The sequence below is a fragment of the Buteo buteo genome, chromosome 24 (genome assembly GCF_964188355.1).
Source record: "Buteo buteo chromosome 24, bButBut1.hap1.1, whole genome shotgun sequence".
NCBI lineage: Eukaryota > Metazoa > Chordata > Aves > Accipitriformes > Accipitridae > Buteo > Buteo buteo.
The window spans coordinates 13,119,835-13,137,739 of record NC_134194.1 but is presented as its reverse complement, the minus strand read 5'-3'; the positions used below and the strand labels follow the sequence as shown (position 1 = coordinate 13,137,739).

General features: G+C 39.9%; 1 protein-coding gene across 1 annotated transcript in view; it reads left to right on the top strand.

Annotated features, from left to right (window-relative positions):
- Window positions 1-2,668: 2,668 nt before the first annotated feature.
- IL12B (interleukin 12B) overlaps window positions 2,669-17,905 on the top strand; it is a 47,079-nt gene continuing 31,842 nt past the window's right edge. The window contains exons 1-3 of the mRNA XM_075056693.1: window positions 2,669-2,849; window positions 9,549-9,759; window positions 16,654-16,790. The gene's annotated coding sequence lies outside the window, so the exon portion shown is untranslated. The remainder of the gene's footprint in view (window positions 2,850-9,548; window positions 9,760-16,653; window positions 16,791-17,905) is intronic.

The window sequence follows — 17,905 nt, the reverse complement described above, 5'->3', positions numbered from 1 at the left end:
AAGGGACAACTAGTGTAGTTGCCTGGGTCTCAGTTTAACAAGGTACTTTAGTATGTGCTTAAATTTAGGTGTGTAAACTGACTCAATAATTTAGTAGATGACCTCAGCAGAGCCTTTCTAAGTTATTCTATGATTACTCTCAGCAGTATTAACTTGTTGATGTTTAAGGACACATCTATGTCAACTATGTAACTAAATTTGGATTCTAGGGTCTACAGCAGCAGACAATCATTTACTTTCAGTGTTTATGAAAAGGAAATAGTTAGGCCCTGAAGAGTTAATGCATCTATTTTGCTTCTTACTTGCACTGAAAACTAGATCAGCAGTAAGTTTATTACATTCCCTAAATCATCCCAGACAGACAGCAACAACCTTTTGCAAGAATTTTTCTAGCTGGCTGCTTGAGGACAAATTAACTCCTACTTCAATTCTGATACCTTTGAGGATGTTTTCCCCACAATGACTTTGATGTTTAGTGGACCAAGTAGAGTGGAATCAGGAGAAAAAAAATAAAAAGCATCCATTTGACCTGCACTGCTTGATGCTGCTGTGATAAAAATGTAGTTTATTTTTAACAGATATTTTGGGAAGATCCATCCATTCTAACTTAAGTCAAAAGTACAAAGTTATCTCAGCTTCCCTGTAGCAAGTGGCAAATGGCAAGAGACAGGATATTCAGCCTATCCCAAAATAGATCCATAATGTAGAATAAATTTCTCTTCCCCTCCACTGGCCCGATGACTGTCTACTTTCTCACTAAGTAACATCAGAGGATATGAACTTGACTTTCTGACAAGGAACGGCCTTTTTGTTTTGCTCTGTTGTTGTCATCATTTTCTGGTTAAAATCCCCCAATATTTAAGATTGTTTCCTTTTATTTTATTAAGATTTAGCTGACAAGTTGCAATTTTCTTTGATGTTGCTCATTGCTTCATCATTGCTTCTGAGGAGCAATGGTTTGAGTGCAGAGTATGTTTGAGATATTCTACAGAAACCCATTTTCTGTAGCAACATAATTTTCAGCAGCATATAACCATGAGGGAGACATGCTGGCTTTCCTTGTGAAGCAAAGCTGCCACTGGATTCTACACTTCTGCTAAGAAATCATGGTAGGGGGTTGCTCCAGTGCTGCCCACTCAATAGACATGATATCTAAGAGAGACTTTAATGGGAATTAGATAAGGCATTGAAAGATTTGCTTCTTTGCCTGTCTCTGGGTTTGATGGCTCTCTGGAAGAGAAAACTCCACTTTCATAATTCATACACCTCTTAAGCACAAGAATTTTTTTTCCTTAATCTTTGAAAACTGGGGGGACAGTGGATTTTGTTGCCTGGTTTTCTGTTTTAAGGGTTTTGATTTAGAAATATCTTGCCTTTTTTGAAGAGTTTCTGGATAAGGAGGTTGAAATGAGTTAAAATGAATATTTACAAGAGCTTGATACAGTAGTTGGCTTGTTGCTTCTTGTCCCCTTCCGTCCCTCACAAAGACTACAGGCCTTATGGCTTTGCAGTGTTTTCAGATCTTTACAGCCCTCACCCTGTCCCTGACTAGTTTATTAGGATTTAAAGATTTTGCATTTCCAAAGGCAGGGTGCAAACTTCCTTTCCATCTAATACTGAAAGGGTTCACAATTCCCACAAGAGGACATAACAAACCTGTTCTGCTGTTATTTATGGAGAAAAACTGTTTGAATAGTCAGGACATGCCTGCTTCCTTTGTGAACATATTCACAAATCCTAAGGCCTATTAAAATACAAGCATAAATATAGAAATACCTGCACCAGGCCGCCCTTATTCATGGCATGCCACTTGTCATTTTTGACTTTGAAAGCTTTAGTCGGCAGTTTGGTGAGCAGCATTTATCCTGTATGACTCCATAATAATGAACAGCCAGTAGTGAAAAACCCAACAGTAGAAATTTGTCCTCCAAAACAACTCAGTTAAAACCAAAAACATTCTCCTTTTACTTGAAACACCTCAAAATGGGATGAAATAAAAGGATAAATTGAAAAATATAGGTTTTGGTATAAACCATAGACTATACTGTAATAAAATAATTCCAAATAATACTTGATCAAAGGCTTAAAAAGGCTTTACCTCACTGCTTGTGCTGACCATATTTTTCTTAGCTTGAATAATAAAAAAAAATTCCTTTCCAGTTATAAAGAGATTTTCAGTAGTAATTAGAGTGTTATAGAGACAGGTAATGTGGACAGGGGGAGTTTTACAATTAAGTGCCTTTGAAATCCCAGTAGTTATTGATCTTCTGGTATATTTCAAATTCTCATTTCTTTTTTCTAATTAGTTTTATTGAAGTGTTTGTATGTGGTGGAACAATACTGAAGTGTGTGAGCTGTGACTACTGCAGGAGAATGCATACTTGTTAAGCTTGCAAGCTCTGAGTACACTTCTAAGCATATTTTAATATGATGAAGGCATCTCTTGGTCTTACATGCTAAAGTCTACATTTGGGAGTGATTTGACTTGACCAAACTTTTTTAAACAAGTGTAGCAGATCGGAATCTACATACTTTAAGCATGTATTTCTTAACAAAGTGTGATTCCACACTTTTTCAGAGTATCTCCTCCATATGGTCTATCAGCCCATAATTCTCCCAAAAGAGGAAGAGCTTATTGTTAATTTGTGTCTATTTCCTCACAGGAAATCTTTTAGGATTTTACCATGGAAGGAGCCATATGATTGATGGAGTAAAGTGTCAGGAGCTGTTAGACAAAATAACGCTGGCTGTATATAGCAGCTTTACTGCAAGATCTTGGACACCTTTCACATACCAGACTCTGGAGGCCCAAACTGTAGAATTTTCCTCGGATCTCAGGGGATGACAAGGTAAGGCAGCATGTGCACAGCTCCAGGTGTGGAGGCCATTAGTGGGATCTGGTGGATGCCTTCCAGTCTGGAATAAAAAACTGTGTGCCAAATTTCAGAGTACAAATGGAGATAGAATATAAGGGAAGGCTCAAAGCAAGCATCAGATTTGGCTGCAGCTGGAGCAGGCTCTCTCCCACTCACTACACTGCCTGTGTACACCCCAAATAGAGATTAAGCTGTTAAGGTCCTAGACACAGGCAATATGAAATGTCTTCTTCCTTTCCCTGTGTTCACACTTCTTTCCACCCTCACCACAAAGTCATCACCCAATAGTTGACAGACCTTTCTTGGGCATGAGAAGTAGTTCGTGGACTCCCAAGGACAAAAAGCAAATGTATTGATGACAAGCTTAGATTTGTTAATAGGGCTGCAGTTCTGCTTACTTCAGACCCAAGCCTACCTATACATGCAGCAAAGTTCACTGTATGTGCTATCTGGAAAAAAAAAAAAAAAAATTATCTGTAATCGTCATCACAGCATTTATTTTCATAACATGTTAAAATATTGCTACTATAGATGGATTTCTTTTCTTGCCAGTGTGTTTGATCTGAATCCAATACAGGTCAGTCAGATGTGGTATTCATAGACATTTTTGATCAGCTCACAGGTTTCAGTGCTGACCCTGTTGACATAAGCAATATCTGTAAATTCATTTGCGCTGAATAAATGAAAAGAAGGAAAAGTTGGGGAAATTAAATCCCAGCAAAATCAAACAGCTTGCATAGTATAGTGCCTAGAACATTTTGTATTGACCTTGTGCATAAAGATTTGAGAATGCAACAGCTATTGCATGTCATTCAGCAATTTCCTATATGAGTCAGTGCAGAGGTATTTATCACCAAGAAACTTGCAGAAACCTTTGTTCTTAAGTCACTTGAAAGTAGAGAGGATGACACACTTCAAATTATAAACTAAGTTAGCTCTGTAGTGTGGTCTGTAGTCCTGACCTAGACATTGGTGTCTGGGAAGCATTCAGTGGCCCTTCCATCCAGCCTGTAAAGGTCACGGAAAAGTTCCCAAGGCTTTTAGTTGCATTTGTTTAGGCCCAAATAGGAAGGTCTTTTCTAACTTTACTTTCTGTGCTTCCATTAGAAAACCTGATTTCTCACTTGTAAGGCCAAATTTCCATTAGGCCAAATTTCACTTTCACTTTGGAAAAATAGCAGCTTTGGGGCGATTTAGGCTCACCTGCCGGAGAGCAACATTGAAATTAACTTTTGCCAGTTGTCTTCAGTGCTTCCGCTTTCATTAGAGCTTACAGAGCATTCCCTGTGTCAATGTAGCTTTTTAAGTAGAGAAACTGCCAGCTCATCCTCCTTCTCCCAAGTACACCTCCCTTTGTACAGGTGTCTTTGTCCTTAGCTGTGGCTCCGCCATGTCACCTTAGAGTATGCAGCAGCAGCTCTTTACTGTGACCAAGCAGTCTTAGAAAATAACCGAATAAACTTTGTCACTAAAATCTGAATTTCTTCTAAGTTGTGATCTGAACTTCTTCTAAGTTGTGGAAACAAGCTCAAGTGGGAGGGCATTAAGTTCCCTTTTTTCTTATCTTATGTTACCCTCTAGTGGCTGAGTCCTTGAGCATCAGCATCTAAAGTAAAGAAGTTAACTAAAGGTTTTCATGCATTGTCCTTTAATGACCATACTGAACCTCTGAATTTCCAATACATTTTACCTTTTTTAAAAAAGCTTTCTTCAAAATAATAGAAAACTTGCAAAACCAATCCAAATTAGTTTATCTTTAAAGGAAATGAATGTGAGAAACAGTGTCTTCTTGCCAAAGCAGAAAAAATGGTTTTCAACACTGAACAATAAAGAACCACAGCAGGAGGATAAAAATAGACCCTAAAAATGGATAAAGGTCTATTTTTATCTTCACTGACATCTTTCTAGACTAGGTAAGGAATGGGAAAGGCAAAAAGGCAATGAGTTTAAATATGAAATACTTAGGAAAGGAATATATTAAAAACTTCCATTTTTACATGTAGTTGTCACGGAGGAACAATCATTCAAGGTTCCTAGGGAATAAAACTGTTTTAAATTTCAGCTTCTATTTCTAATTTCAAATTCTTTTAAGGATTTGGAGGGATTTATGTAACATAAATTGGTCAATATATTTATCTCAGGGGTTTAGCCAATGTAATCACTAAAATGCATTGTTCAGTTTGTTCATTCTCAATTATCATTCTAAATTTGTCAAAGAGTCAGAACAATGTGTCTATTACTATTAACAAATTAAGAGACTCTCATTAGTTTAATTCCAGTTAAAGCAATAAAATAAATCTCAGGGCAGTCAGGTAACTTTTCACACTTCTATTATTTATAAAGGAATAGAGAGATCCAGCTGCATATTTTCTTCAGAACAATTACATTAAATTTCATATTTCTCTGACTTTGGTTACATTAGAAATGTTCAGTGAGTACTCATCATGTGCTGTTTGCACTGTCATGGTAATGAGTTATGTGATAGTAGTTCTGTTCTGGCAGGATGACTTACGTAAATAACCAATGTGACTCTAGTTATGAATATAAGAACAGAACATTCAATTTGGAATTACATTGTTTCAGTATGATTCTATTGTTTATTGTAACTAACAGAAACAATTCAATCAAATTTGCATAACTGCCCAATAGTTAGACATTTCATGTGAAATATTTAATGGGCACTATTTTCCTCTAGCAAGTCTTTCCATAAGAATTATATAGCAAAGCAAACTCAGCAGGCATTCTTGATGAAGACATTTCAAATAAACATGTAATATTGTTAGAAATTCATTCAGGACATATTGGAGCTTGGAACTCCAAGCATATAAATATTTATGAATCACAAAACAGTCCCCAAAATATGGTCAGATCAACATTTGTTTGTAACTGGAACAAAATGTACAAAATGTTTTTCCCCACCACTCAAGCCTAGTATATGCAACGGTCCTAAACACAAAGTTGCTGGATTTTTTTTTGCTGCTCTCAAAATGATGGCAGCTGCCCAAAAGACCATCCTCTCTGTCCATGGAACTTCACCGTAGTAAAACTCAAGTATTGTTGGGGATATTTTACGCCTTGCAGTCCCAAACAGCTATGTATTGTGAAACCTCAGAGAAAAGAAATCACACCCAAATATCCACGCAGCACAAACGTAACGTGCAATTTCTTGGGTTTTTTGCTCCAGTGCATTTGCATTCTGCAAACATCAGACCAGTTGCATCCGATGCCTTGAGCACGGAAAGAGCACGTTTATTCTGTGCCACAGGCTGCTTCCACTATGGAGACTCGGGGCTCCCCTGCATTCACACTGCAACGCTGCCTCTCCTCTTCCCTCTGGACTGTGCTGCTGCGTGTCACCTTGTGCAGATGTGTCAGGGACCCACAACTGCAGACATCCGTGTGGCCCCGTGCCCAAAGAGAACCAGATGCAAGACATATTCCTCAGGCAATAACTATGCTCTGTTGTTTCTTCCCACCTACAAATGTGTTCATGTAGTAGTAATGCACTCTGGGTTTCCCCAGACATATTATCTTTACCTACCTACGCATTTTTCTAGTCAAACAGCAGAATTCTGGCTATTTATTCAGATTCAAAGAATAACTAGGTGCTACATTGTGTACTCATTTTTTCCATCCGACCAGTTCTAGGTAGCAATATAGCACTTCAAGATGAGTTGAATCTGACAGTAATGCTTCTAGCATCACTTGCACTAACCGTAGTGATATTCAGGGCCATGTAACTATTAAGGAGGAACTTCTCTTGTTCGGCCCCTCCTTGACAAAGACTGGTCTGTGGGAGGTTGCTTTGTCATTGCCCCGTCCCCCAAAGAGAGTGCTTTTGCTAAGGTGTTTCTGGAGCTACTACAGGGAATGAGTGCAACCTGCGCTGGATGACAGTTGATTGCAAAGAGTGCAGTGGTCTGGAACCAGAAGGGGAATTTCTAGTAACCTCTGTTATACAACAGCAGTTCTTCTACTTCCATTTTCAAGCATCCTGTTACTGTTAGTACTTTTTATGTCCTTTGTCACCAAGACATGATGCTAATAGTAGAAGTGTTAATTTAAGCAAAACAAGGCTGGTTTTAATACGAGGCTGAAAAGATCTGAATATGAGGAAAGCAAGCAAGGCATCATGCCAGCCTCAGTTTATACTTCTTACACTTACAGAGAGAGGCCCAAGGTCAACTGGGACTGGAAAAAAACCTCCCAGGTTCAACTTACAGTGCTGGGTGAGCCTAGGTGTGCCATGCTTGGTCTGGGATGAAACACACACCGTCTCTTATAACACCTGTGGGATGACACATCCTATGCTGTGCACATATGCAAGGATTAATCTGCCAAAACTGAAATGTGCACTCTAAGTCTAGCCATTGAAGACAAGATTCATAGTTCAGAGTTCTTGAGACACACTGCATGTTAGGGATTCAAATCTTCCAAGGTGTCTATATGCCATAACTTGTACTTATCTCTATGAACGGAAAGTTCTTAAGCTTTCTTACTTTTTAGGTAGTTTTATTTTGTTGCTTGTGTGGAAGAACCAAAGCAAGAGAACAGAGGTCTCTGGCTTTATTTGAGCATTCCCAGGCAAATGCCATTTACATAGTCACGAAACACTCCCTGTCTGTATCCTCCTCTCCTTCCTCATGTCTAACCAGGTGCCTGACCAACTTAAGTACAGAATTCTAGTAAATGATACAGCTTCTCACATATCTCTCTATCTCACATCTTAGCTTTCCTTGTATGTCATGAGACATTGATTAATTCTCCAGAGTTAAGAATAAAGTCACATCTTCCCTAGGATCTTAAGATGAGGTTTTCTGTGGTGTTTAGCTCAAGCTGATAGCTTGCATGAAAACAAAGTCTCTCAATTTCTCATTGTAAAGATTGATCACATCACATTTTGAATACAGGAATATCTGAAGACTTTTTATATGTTTAAGGCAGCAAACTTCGAGGGCAGGTGAGAGTATGAAAATACTGAGAATATCACCATAAGGTTCAAACTTTTCCACCCACAATAAGGCCAGAGAGTGCCAGTATAGAAGAGGCCTGAACTGTGTTTTTACTATCCCTTTTGATTTCAGCCTTAGAGACTGTGAGGGAATTACCACTAATCCTCTAGAGCTATATAATCTGGTGCCCTAATGACCACTGAGTTTAGATTCTGATTATGAGACCATTTTCATCCCCTTGATGCAACTTCAGTGAAGACTAATATTTCTTAGAAATGGAACTATTTTTTTAGTAAAATCATTCTCTCTTAATCTCCTTGTGTCCTGTATTGCCTTGCTTTGTCTTGTATGAAGACTCTGCTTTGCTAGCCTCCTTCCAAGTTTCAGAGATAACAGGACACAGGTGCTCACAGCTAATTCCTAGTTGAAACACCTTCCTAAACACACCCTTTTGTTGGAAGGTATAAATTGCTGTGGAGTCCAGCTTTGTAGGGGAAGGGATGTTTTGGTTTTAGGGCTTGGCTCTCAGGTGTGCACAGACCCATGTGTGTTGTTGCTCTGATGGTCTCTGAGAAGACAAGAACATGAGGAATTCCTTAGATTCATACTCAAAGCTACTTCTTTCTAGCCAGACCTTTCTGCTTGGTTCTCTTTGTACTCTATGAATGCTTCTGCAGTGGGAATCTCCAAAAGTACAGGAATTAAATTAGGTGAATTATCTTTGAATTGATCTAAAAATCTGTAGTTTCTTGGGATAGAAATCCTTGTAGGAAGTGCTTTCTCATGGTTCTTTCAATTTTGAAGCTAAAGTCACATTTGACATACAGAGATAATTAGCTTTCTTTCAGTATGTTGCTGCTTTGCTTTTGCAAGTGGCTCACAGATTAGGAGATGAGGGAAGTGGGAGACTAATTATTTAAAGTGAATTTAACAAATGTTGTATAAGCCTCAGTAAGGTCCACCTGTATTTTGGTTCACAGGCAATTTCCTTGTTTTCAGAATATTATTCCTCAACACACCACATTTTTATAACATGAAGCTATTATACTTCCCTTTAATTTTCTAAGCTAATTGAAGAAATAGATGTTTGTTTCTTGGCAACATACCTTCTTTTGCAACCTCTAGTGTGTATATTCATATATAACTAAGTCTGTCACTCTACCAAATTAAAAATTCATAAGTAAAAAAATTACTACTTGAGCCTAGAAATAATTAGAGTTAGGAAGTCTCTGAACAAACAGTTTCTGTTTCCTTGAAAGTGCTCCAAGGTCCCAAATTCTGTAATCCTTAATTACAAACTCCCATGGATTTCAAAGGCAAAATTTCAATAACTAGAAACTGCAGAATTTAGTCAAAGATAAGGGGAGGGGAATCCTTTGGGATCCTAAGGAGAATCGTGGATGTTCTAGTCTGTAACACCTGAGGTGTTACTGTGTCATTAAGAACCAAATTCACACTTTTGGTTCTCAGCACTTGATTGAGTGCTGCAAAATGTCTTTCAGATGAGATTTCAGAAACACTTGAATGGTGCTTTGTGGAGCTGTGGCCTTTTGACCACCTTGATTAGCCAAACATGGAGCAAAGCTAATGATGTCTCCCAGATGTCTATAATCACAACTTAGAAAGAATGGGGAGTGGTAAAAAAAGAGTGATTCATGATGCTTTGTGAAAACAATGCCAGTTAATGTTTTAATCACAAAATGTGATGTTGGTTTTGCAGGTCTTCTGCTTTGCTAAATACAACATAGAAATTCTTGGTAGATGTTAAGCCGGCCAAGAAAGATAAACTGGAACATGCGTCAGGAATGGAAAGTTTGGGCTGACTCGCATGTGTTGATATGAAATCTAAAACTCATTAAAATGTAGCCATGGAATGGTGGAACAAGGTATTATTTCTCACATAGGAGAGCCAGAGCCTTAATTTCAGAAAGGTAGGTACTGTACGAGTAATTTATTTTTCTTTCTTTTTGTGCACAAAGGCATTTACTCCACAGAATGTGGATGATTTTCTTGCTGCTTAGTAGCTTCAGGAACCCCAACAGTATCTGAAGAGAATCAGAAAGTTAGACTCAAGCATCCATGTCTGCCTGACACCTTGATCAAAATTCAGTGCTTGTACAAGCTGCAGAGAGATTCTCTTGTGCCAGCTGCTGTATCTGAGTGTTTAATGAAATATAACCATGGTACAAATCCTTTTTGAGTTGAGTCCTTAACAACCTTTTATTAAGAAAAAATTTCAAACCTTATAGCTCAGTTGGTGGTTGGGCAGATTTGGAATCACTTATAATAATGTTGAACATGATACTCTGATTTCTGCTTAAGACAATCTTGGACTAAATTGTTAGAGCTACTGTGAAAAATACAGGAAAGCTAGGTATTGCCTAGAGATGAGAATATCCCTCAACCTTTTAAGAAATTCTTAGGAAACAGAGGCAATAGTAGGGCTTGTTTCTTTCATGGTTTTGTTCAGCCTTTGGAAAGTGTATCAGTTTGATTTTTAGGCTGTACTTGCAAACTGGGTATGTGCAAATGGGTAAGCCTGGCTGGATTTAAACATGGTAAGAAGCAAGAGAAGATTTAAGGGAGCAGGTTTACACATGGGAAATGCTCTCTTGCTTTCCTTATTCACTTCATGGCAAGATAGTCATGCCAATAATGTGAAGTAAATTAGGCTTTAACAAAACACCCTGTTACATAAACAATTTTGATATTTTAAAGCTGTTTCGGGTCATTACACCTACTAATTGAAGGATGCTAGGGGCAGGGAGAATGCATAATGCTAATGTCTGAAGACTGTGGTTCAGGACACACTGTGCATTGGAGAATCACCTCTAAGGTGGGAAATTTTATGGCACAAAATCTAACTTCTGAGGGCTAAGAAGCTGAGATCTTATTTAACTATCTGTATTTGAAACAAGTCTATGGAAAAATGAAGAAGCCTTTTTCAATGAAAAGGGTACCTTTCCCATAATACTTAAAAGAAAATATAGATTTTTTTTTTTTCACCTCAAGAAGATGATACCATTCCTCAATTCTAAATACGGGTTTGCATGTGTGTGTTTGTGTTGTATTTTTTTCTCAAAACACAATGCTGTTGTCAAAACTGTCTAACTCTCAAAGACTACAGAGAAAATATTGGAGAACTGAGAAACTGATTTGGGAATACTATGTCAGTGATGTTCTGACAGTGTTTTAACAAGGGGATCCACAAAACAGGATCTTTTCTAGCAGCAGTGAAACCTCTAGGGAAACTTGTGGGTATGTGTTTGCCAAGATGAGAGATAAAGGTTGAGATTCATGATAAGAGGACTGTAGAGTTTGTAAAATGCTTGTGGTATGTTTGTTTGTGATACACTACTATTGTTGCTTGGGTGATTAAAAAAATCAGACAACTTCTAACACAATGCAACAGTGGTTTGGAAAGCAAACAAGGGTGGATTTTTCTTTCCAGATTTTTTTTTAACCAAAGGGATAAATTGTCTGTGAACTGGTAGCAGAGATGTAGGGAGACCCCCCCTGCCCCCGCTATGCAGTACTTGAGCATTTTCTGAACAAACCCTCGTAGATGAAAAATAACAAAATCAAAGATTATGTAAAGACTTCGTATTCATGGGATGCAGTTTAATGTCAGGACTACCACCACTGAGTTGTAACTCAAAGGTCTGAGGCTGCAATTTTTTTATCCAGGACCTGAGCTGTATGGGGGCATGTCTGTCCTGCTGGAGGAGCGTCTTCCAGCTAACTCACTCAACCGCTCATAGCCTTGGCGAGGGCAGCCACACACAGCAACCAGCATGCAGAGTGCCCCAGCCAGTTTACTTCTGACCTCAAAATGCCTGTCCTGCTTTCAACCACCCCCCCCTCCAAGGCCTCTGTTTTGGGGAGAGAACACAGTATTTGTTCTGCCTATGTACCATACCAGTAAACAACGAAAGTCTCTGGAAGAGTGAGGAAAGGCTGATTTTGCCTAACTTTTTGATTTGTTCCCTATAAAGCACAACTTAGAGCAACTAAGTTAAGAATATATTTTGCTCACATATTTGGTGTTAGGCTGATTAATGGGATAAGGATCAGAGAGGACTTTTCAGTGAGATTCAGTAGAGGACTTTGGGAACTTCTTTTGCATTTTTCTGGCAGCAAGAGAACTGGTCCTTTTTTCAGGTGTTTTGTCTCAAATTCCCTGGAGTTGGAGGGACTCATTATGCTTATTATACTCAATATAACGTCATTGGTGTTTCCTGCTGTGTTACTGTGAGACACTGGTTTTGTAACCTTCAATTTTAAAGGTATTTAGAGGGGCATTTCATGGCTTGGGAAGGGGCTGTTCAGGGGATGATTTGGAGTAAACTTCTCTTGTGTAGTTGTGATGATGTGGAATTGATCTTGCTGATCCAGGTGTCTCTTCCAATTTCTTTTTTTTTAATAAGCATTTCTTTTTAGAGGAAAGATATCTCATAAAGAGATATCTCAAAGGGGATAAATTTCTTTGTGCTTTTTATCATTCTTCCTCAGGGCAAAAAATATGGACATATGAACTCTTTGACCATTACTGAAAGGCATGGTCTTTCTTTTCATTGTCAGCTACATCTTTTTAAACTTGAATCTACCAATTAAGGGCATTATATTCACACATGTGGAAAATGAAAGAGGAAGAAAAGAAAATTGCCCCAGTGAGTTTCCCCATTTCATACCCCTACTAGCCTTGTAAGAGGTCTCTTGATGTCATGGGAGTGAAGCTACCGGGGAGATTTTCCACCCACCCGTGAGATAGGAAGTCAAGTGTATAAGGATTACATTGCCTCCTTAGATACTCCATTCTTTAATTACTTTATGATTTTGTTCCTATGGAAGCAAGAAGTTTGAATGCTTATGAAGACAGACAACCAACACAGAATAAATGGTCACGGACACTGAAGAAGCTGTGGCATTTCATATCGCTGTGTGCCCCCATGCCTGTGAGGAGGGGAGCTCGCGTCCATAGTTATTCTAGCATCCGCCTCAACCCTGCAAATTCTGTTTGCTGAGACACAGTAATAGCCTGAGGAGGACCAGAAGGGCCCTAAGACATGGAGTGGAGGGTCTTCTCTACCATGGAGAGGGAGCCACCTCTGTAGCAGAATGGCAGTGAGGAGTTTGGATGGCTGCAAGTTGTTTCCAATCCAGGCTCTGCTGGAGACCCTCACTGCCTCCTCCTGCAACCTTAGGGTAAATTTGTGAGATTGCTTCAGCTCACCTAGCAGCACAGTGCTGCAAAATGGAGCAGTCCTGCTTCTTTCCATGTTAGCCACCGGTTCCCAACAACGTGCTCTTGGTGCTGGGCCGTAGAGCTCATCGGCCTCTGCTGAAAGTAAAGGAGCTGTCTGCCAGGCAAGGAGGTGCAATATTTCCAGCAGCCAGGACTTGTAAGTACACCCGGAGAAAAGCAAAGTCTTTCTCATGTTTTGGCTCTGGGTCCTGGAAGCCCTTTGACTCTGGGCAATTGCCTGGGCTGTGGAGGAGCCCCAGCGTGGTAGCGCAGCACTGCCATGGGGACGTGTGCCTCAGGAATGGCAACCGCTGACCAGAGCTGTCTGATTCAGCCAAAAACATGAACTGGGTATAGGCAGAAATAACAAAAGGGAAGTAGAGCGAAGAAGAGAATTGACTGTACATTTTTTTAGGAATCTTTTTGGAATTTGTTAATTCTGAGATGAATTGTGAGCATTAGTCTTGCAAGTGAGATCACCCTTGATATGAGTCTTTAACGGGAATTTATCTATTAGAAAGTGGACTGAAACTACTCAAACTTTCTATGAAGCTACCCATTCGAGATCAGTGGCTTTCCATCAATGTAGATTAAGGTTGGAAGTGATTCATAGGTAAAAGACTCATTGTCATCCTCTAGTTGGAAATTCTTTATACGATTTCTTTCCAATTTTTAAGTCATTTGCCTAAACAGAGAAGAGGACTGACCTTGTAATTAAAGCACGTGGCAGAAGCAAATCGTGTGTGTTTGTGTTACTTTAGTCAGGTAACTTAATCTTTCAGTATATTAATTTCTCAATATCAAACACCATGATAATCTGTAGAGACCTTGTGAGTTCCACAGGAACAGTGAAGACTATCAATGTGAAATTATTGGAGGGAAAGTACAAATGCTTAAATAATAGTAATATTAAAATAATGAAGGCAGTCGCAAAAGATGAAGTTGAAAGGGGAAGTTGCATTCTGCCATGAAGTAGTTCTTGGTGGATTGAACTTTGACAGTCCAGTTGTTTTGGGCATACCTGAATGTCATACTCCATTTTTAAAGAATTTGGATTACAGCACTATATTTCATTTCAAAAAATTACCTTAATACTGTCATTTGCTTTCACAGTACCTAATACAGCTCAAAATTACTTATCTTGTATTTTTTTCCTACTTAAAATACCTGCCTTGTGGTTCTTGTGCAAGATCATCCTTTTCCTTACCTTTTCGTTATCTTTTCCTTCTCTCCTTTCCCTTCTCCTCTACATTCCTCTCATCACTTTTGCCTTTTCTTCCAAGAAACACATATGCAATAGTGAGATAAAATCTAATTTTTTCTTTACAATGTGGTGGTTGTTTTCAGGAAAATAACATTCACCTTCACATTTAATTTGCCTAACTGTGGTGGGTTGACCCTGGCTGGATGCCAGGTGCCCACCAAGCTGCTCTATCACTCCCCCCTCCTCAGCTGGACAGGGGAGAGAAAATATAAAGAAAGGCTCATGGGTTGAGATAAGGACAGGGAAAGATCACTCACCAATTACTGTCACGGGCAAAACAGACTTGACTTGGGGAAAATTAGTGTAATTTATTACCAATCAAACCAGAGTAGCGTAATGAGAAATAAAGCTAAATCTTAAAACACCTTTCCCCCACCCCTCCATTCTTCCTGGGCTCAACTTCACTCCCCATTTTCTCTAACTCCACCCCCCGCAGCAGCACAGTGGGATGGGGAATGGGGGTTACAGTAAATTCACCACACGTTGTCTCTGCTGCTCCTTCCTCTTCAGGGGCAGGACTCCTCACACTCTTCCTCTGCCCCAGGGTGGGGTCCCTCCCAAGGGAGACAGTTCTCCATGAACTGCTCCAACGTGGGTCCTTCCCGTGGGCTGCAGCTCTTCACGAACTGCTCCAGCATGGGTCCCTTCCACGGGGTGCAGTCCTTCAGGCACAGACTGCTCCAGCGTGGGTCTCCCGTGGAGTGACAAGTCCTGCCAGGAGCCTGCTCCAGCGCGGGCTTCCCACAGGGTCACAGCCTCCTTCGGGCACCCATCTGCTCTGGTGTGGGGTCCTCCCCGGGCTGCAGGTGGAGATCTGCTCCCCCGTGGACCTCCCTGGGCTGCAGGGGGACAGCCTGCCTCACCAGGGTCTTCCCCACGGGCTGCAGGGGAATCTCTGCTCCGGCGCCTGGAGCATCTCCTCCCCTCCTTCTTCACTGACCTGGGGGTCTGCAGGGCTGTTTCACGTATTCTCGCTCCTCTCTCTGGCTGCTGTTGCGCAGGTTTTTTTCCCTTCTTAAACACGTTATCCCAGAGGCACTACCACTGTCACTGATGGGCTTAACCTTGGCCAGCAGCGGGTCCATCTTGGAGCTGGCTGGCATTGGCTCTGTCAGACATGGGGGAAGCTTCTAGCAGCTTCTCACAGAAGCCACCTCTGTAGCCCCCCTGCTACCAAAACCTTGCCACGCAAACTCAATACACTAACAGGTAGCATTGTGTCACTGAGTAGTAGGAGAAGCAGCAGTGTGATGCAGAGAGCAGTATAACTCTTAGTATAGACTACTGTGTGCCCTTTGCAGGGCTGTCCAAAGTGAATTCACTTCTACAGGACAGGTTCCTGATTTTTGTTATAGCAGTTCAATTTGCATTAGTTCTCTTGTTCTGAAGCTGGCCAAGCTTTCAGCTTGAACAATTCTTCATTTCCCATAATCAGATCTTTTTGTAAAAACCATTGGCAAGATTTGGTTTTAATATCATCTTATGTCATTGCATACTTGCATTGGTCATATGGACTTCGCTGGCACACCAGAAGTGAGACTTGTAGTCACATTGGAAAATACATTAGTTGCCCAATTTGAATGTCACAAATACATCTGAAGTTTCTGATTCCAGTATGATGCCAGCAGCAGTCCTAAAAATGTTAATGAGGTCTGGGTTTAGTGAAAATGTTCACAAGTTCAAGTAAACTGCAGTTTCTGTTGGGCTTTTTTGAAAATCACTGAGCTTTGAGAATTCAGGATCTGGTTTAAACACTGCAGATGACTCCTTGATAAACTAAAGCCTAGAATTAAACACAAGGAAAGGTTAAAGTTGGGTATAAAATGCAAACTGGAATGTATACACTCTAGTCAACATACATGATTCAAGTCAAGCATTTCATGCAACTCTTATTTTTATTACCTTCAAAGCAGAAGAGGTTCTGCTGAAATGCACTTAAGGGAAGTGAGCATAAAGGGAATGAAAAGGGATAAGAGACTCGGTGTGGCTGGGAATTTCAGAAATTCAGCAGCAAGTCTGGAGAATGAAACTCAGCTTGCCTGTGATGAGAAGGATGTGAAGAGCGAGTAATAGGAACTAACAGGTAACGAAGGCAGCTGGGACACCGCGGAAGAGACAGAATGGGGACAGGGTGGAGAGTGTGGGGCAGAAGGCCGAGAGGGAATGTTGCCAACCATGGTCCATAGTTGTTAGAGCAGGTTCTTGGCAGAAATGAGGGATTTGGGCCTTCTGGAGGTCAACGCAACTCCACTGGCAGCAAATAGGGACAAAACCTATTACTCAAATTATGTGTTACTTCTTATCCTGCTTGCACAGATGATGGCCCTCCCTAGCTCTCACCATGTCTGTCTTCACCTCGTTTGTGGGTGTCAAAAGGCTCCTGATGACCTCTACAGTAACATCATGACAGGACACAGTGGGACTTCCGTATTTCCAGTTTGGTTTTGGTTTTTGTAAGTACTGAAAAGTACTGACAGAAGAGCCACAAAAAAACTACTGAAATCGCAAGTCAATTACTAAAATATGTGTAAAAGCCCAAAAGAATAACTTCATTAGAAGGGTGGTGGTGTGGATATGGGAGAAGATGAAAATCAAACACCTTTACAACTGGTGTAAATGCTGCATAAGAAACTTGTATCAGAGCATCTGTACTCTTCTGTCAAATCAGAAATGCTACTGAAAAAATAATCTTCATATTTTGTTCCATTGTTTTATTTTGCCAACAGCTAAGCACTGATTAGTATTTTTGAGATGTGTCCATTTAGCTTTTCTTCTTATTTGGCAGCATCTGGAGTATGAATTTAAAATCCTTCCTGTTTGTATTTAATCTCCACTGGGCAATCAGAAATTCTTTAATTCCTACTGCCATTTCACAAGTCACACCTGTAAATACCAGGAGTGAAATCCTGACCCAGTGAAATGAACACAAGTTTTTTTCATTCCAAGTTAAATATTCTGTTATTTAAATGGAGCAGGTACATAACTTCAGTTCTTAAGCACCTATAAACCATCAGCCAAATCCTGACTCCAAAAAAAGTCAGTGTAAAGTCACCATTCATAGTTACAGGACTGTGTATTGACATGAAAAATATGTGACACAGGAATTGATTGGTTGATGTCCAATACAATGTAGTAGGATTTTATGTCAAAAAAAAACATTGGAAATTGATATTTGAAAGTTCTCCTTGGAAAATGATGACAATCAGCTTCTTTATCATTATTTTTAATGACGACACTGATTTTTCACAGTGTGAGAGATTTTTTCTATGTAGAATACGGTAATTAAAACTCAAGAGCAACTGATCAACTGGTCAGCAGGAGAAGATATTTGCAAAATATTGGTATAGTTAAAGAGAATTAATGCATGTTCTGTGCTTTAAGGATGCTATCTCTTTAAATCTATTTACACTGTCAGGAGGTACTTGGGTTTCAGTGTTGTTTTTAAATAATATGTAAGGGTTTTTTCTCATGCAATGTTTGGTTTTTCCACTGAATTTTCAGTTTGACCTTCAGACCCACTAAAGATATACAAATCAGACATCACACAACCCTATTCCGTGGCAGGAGA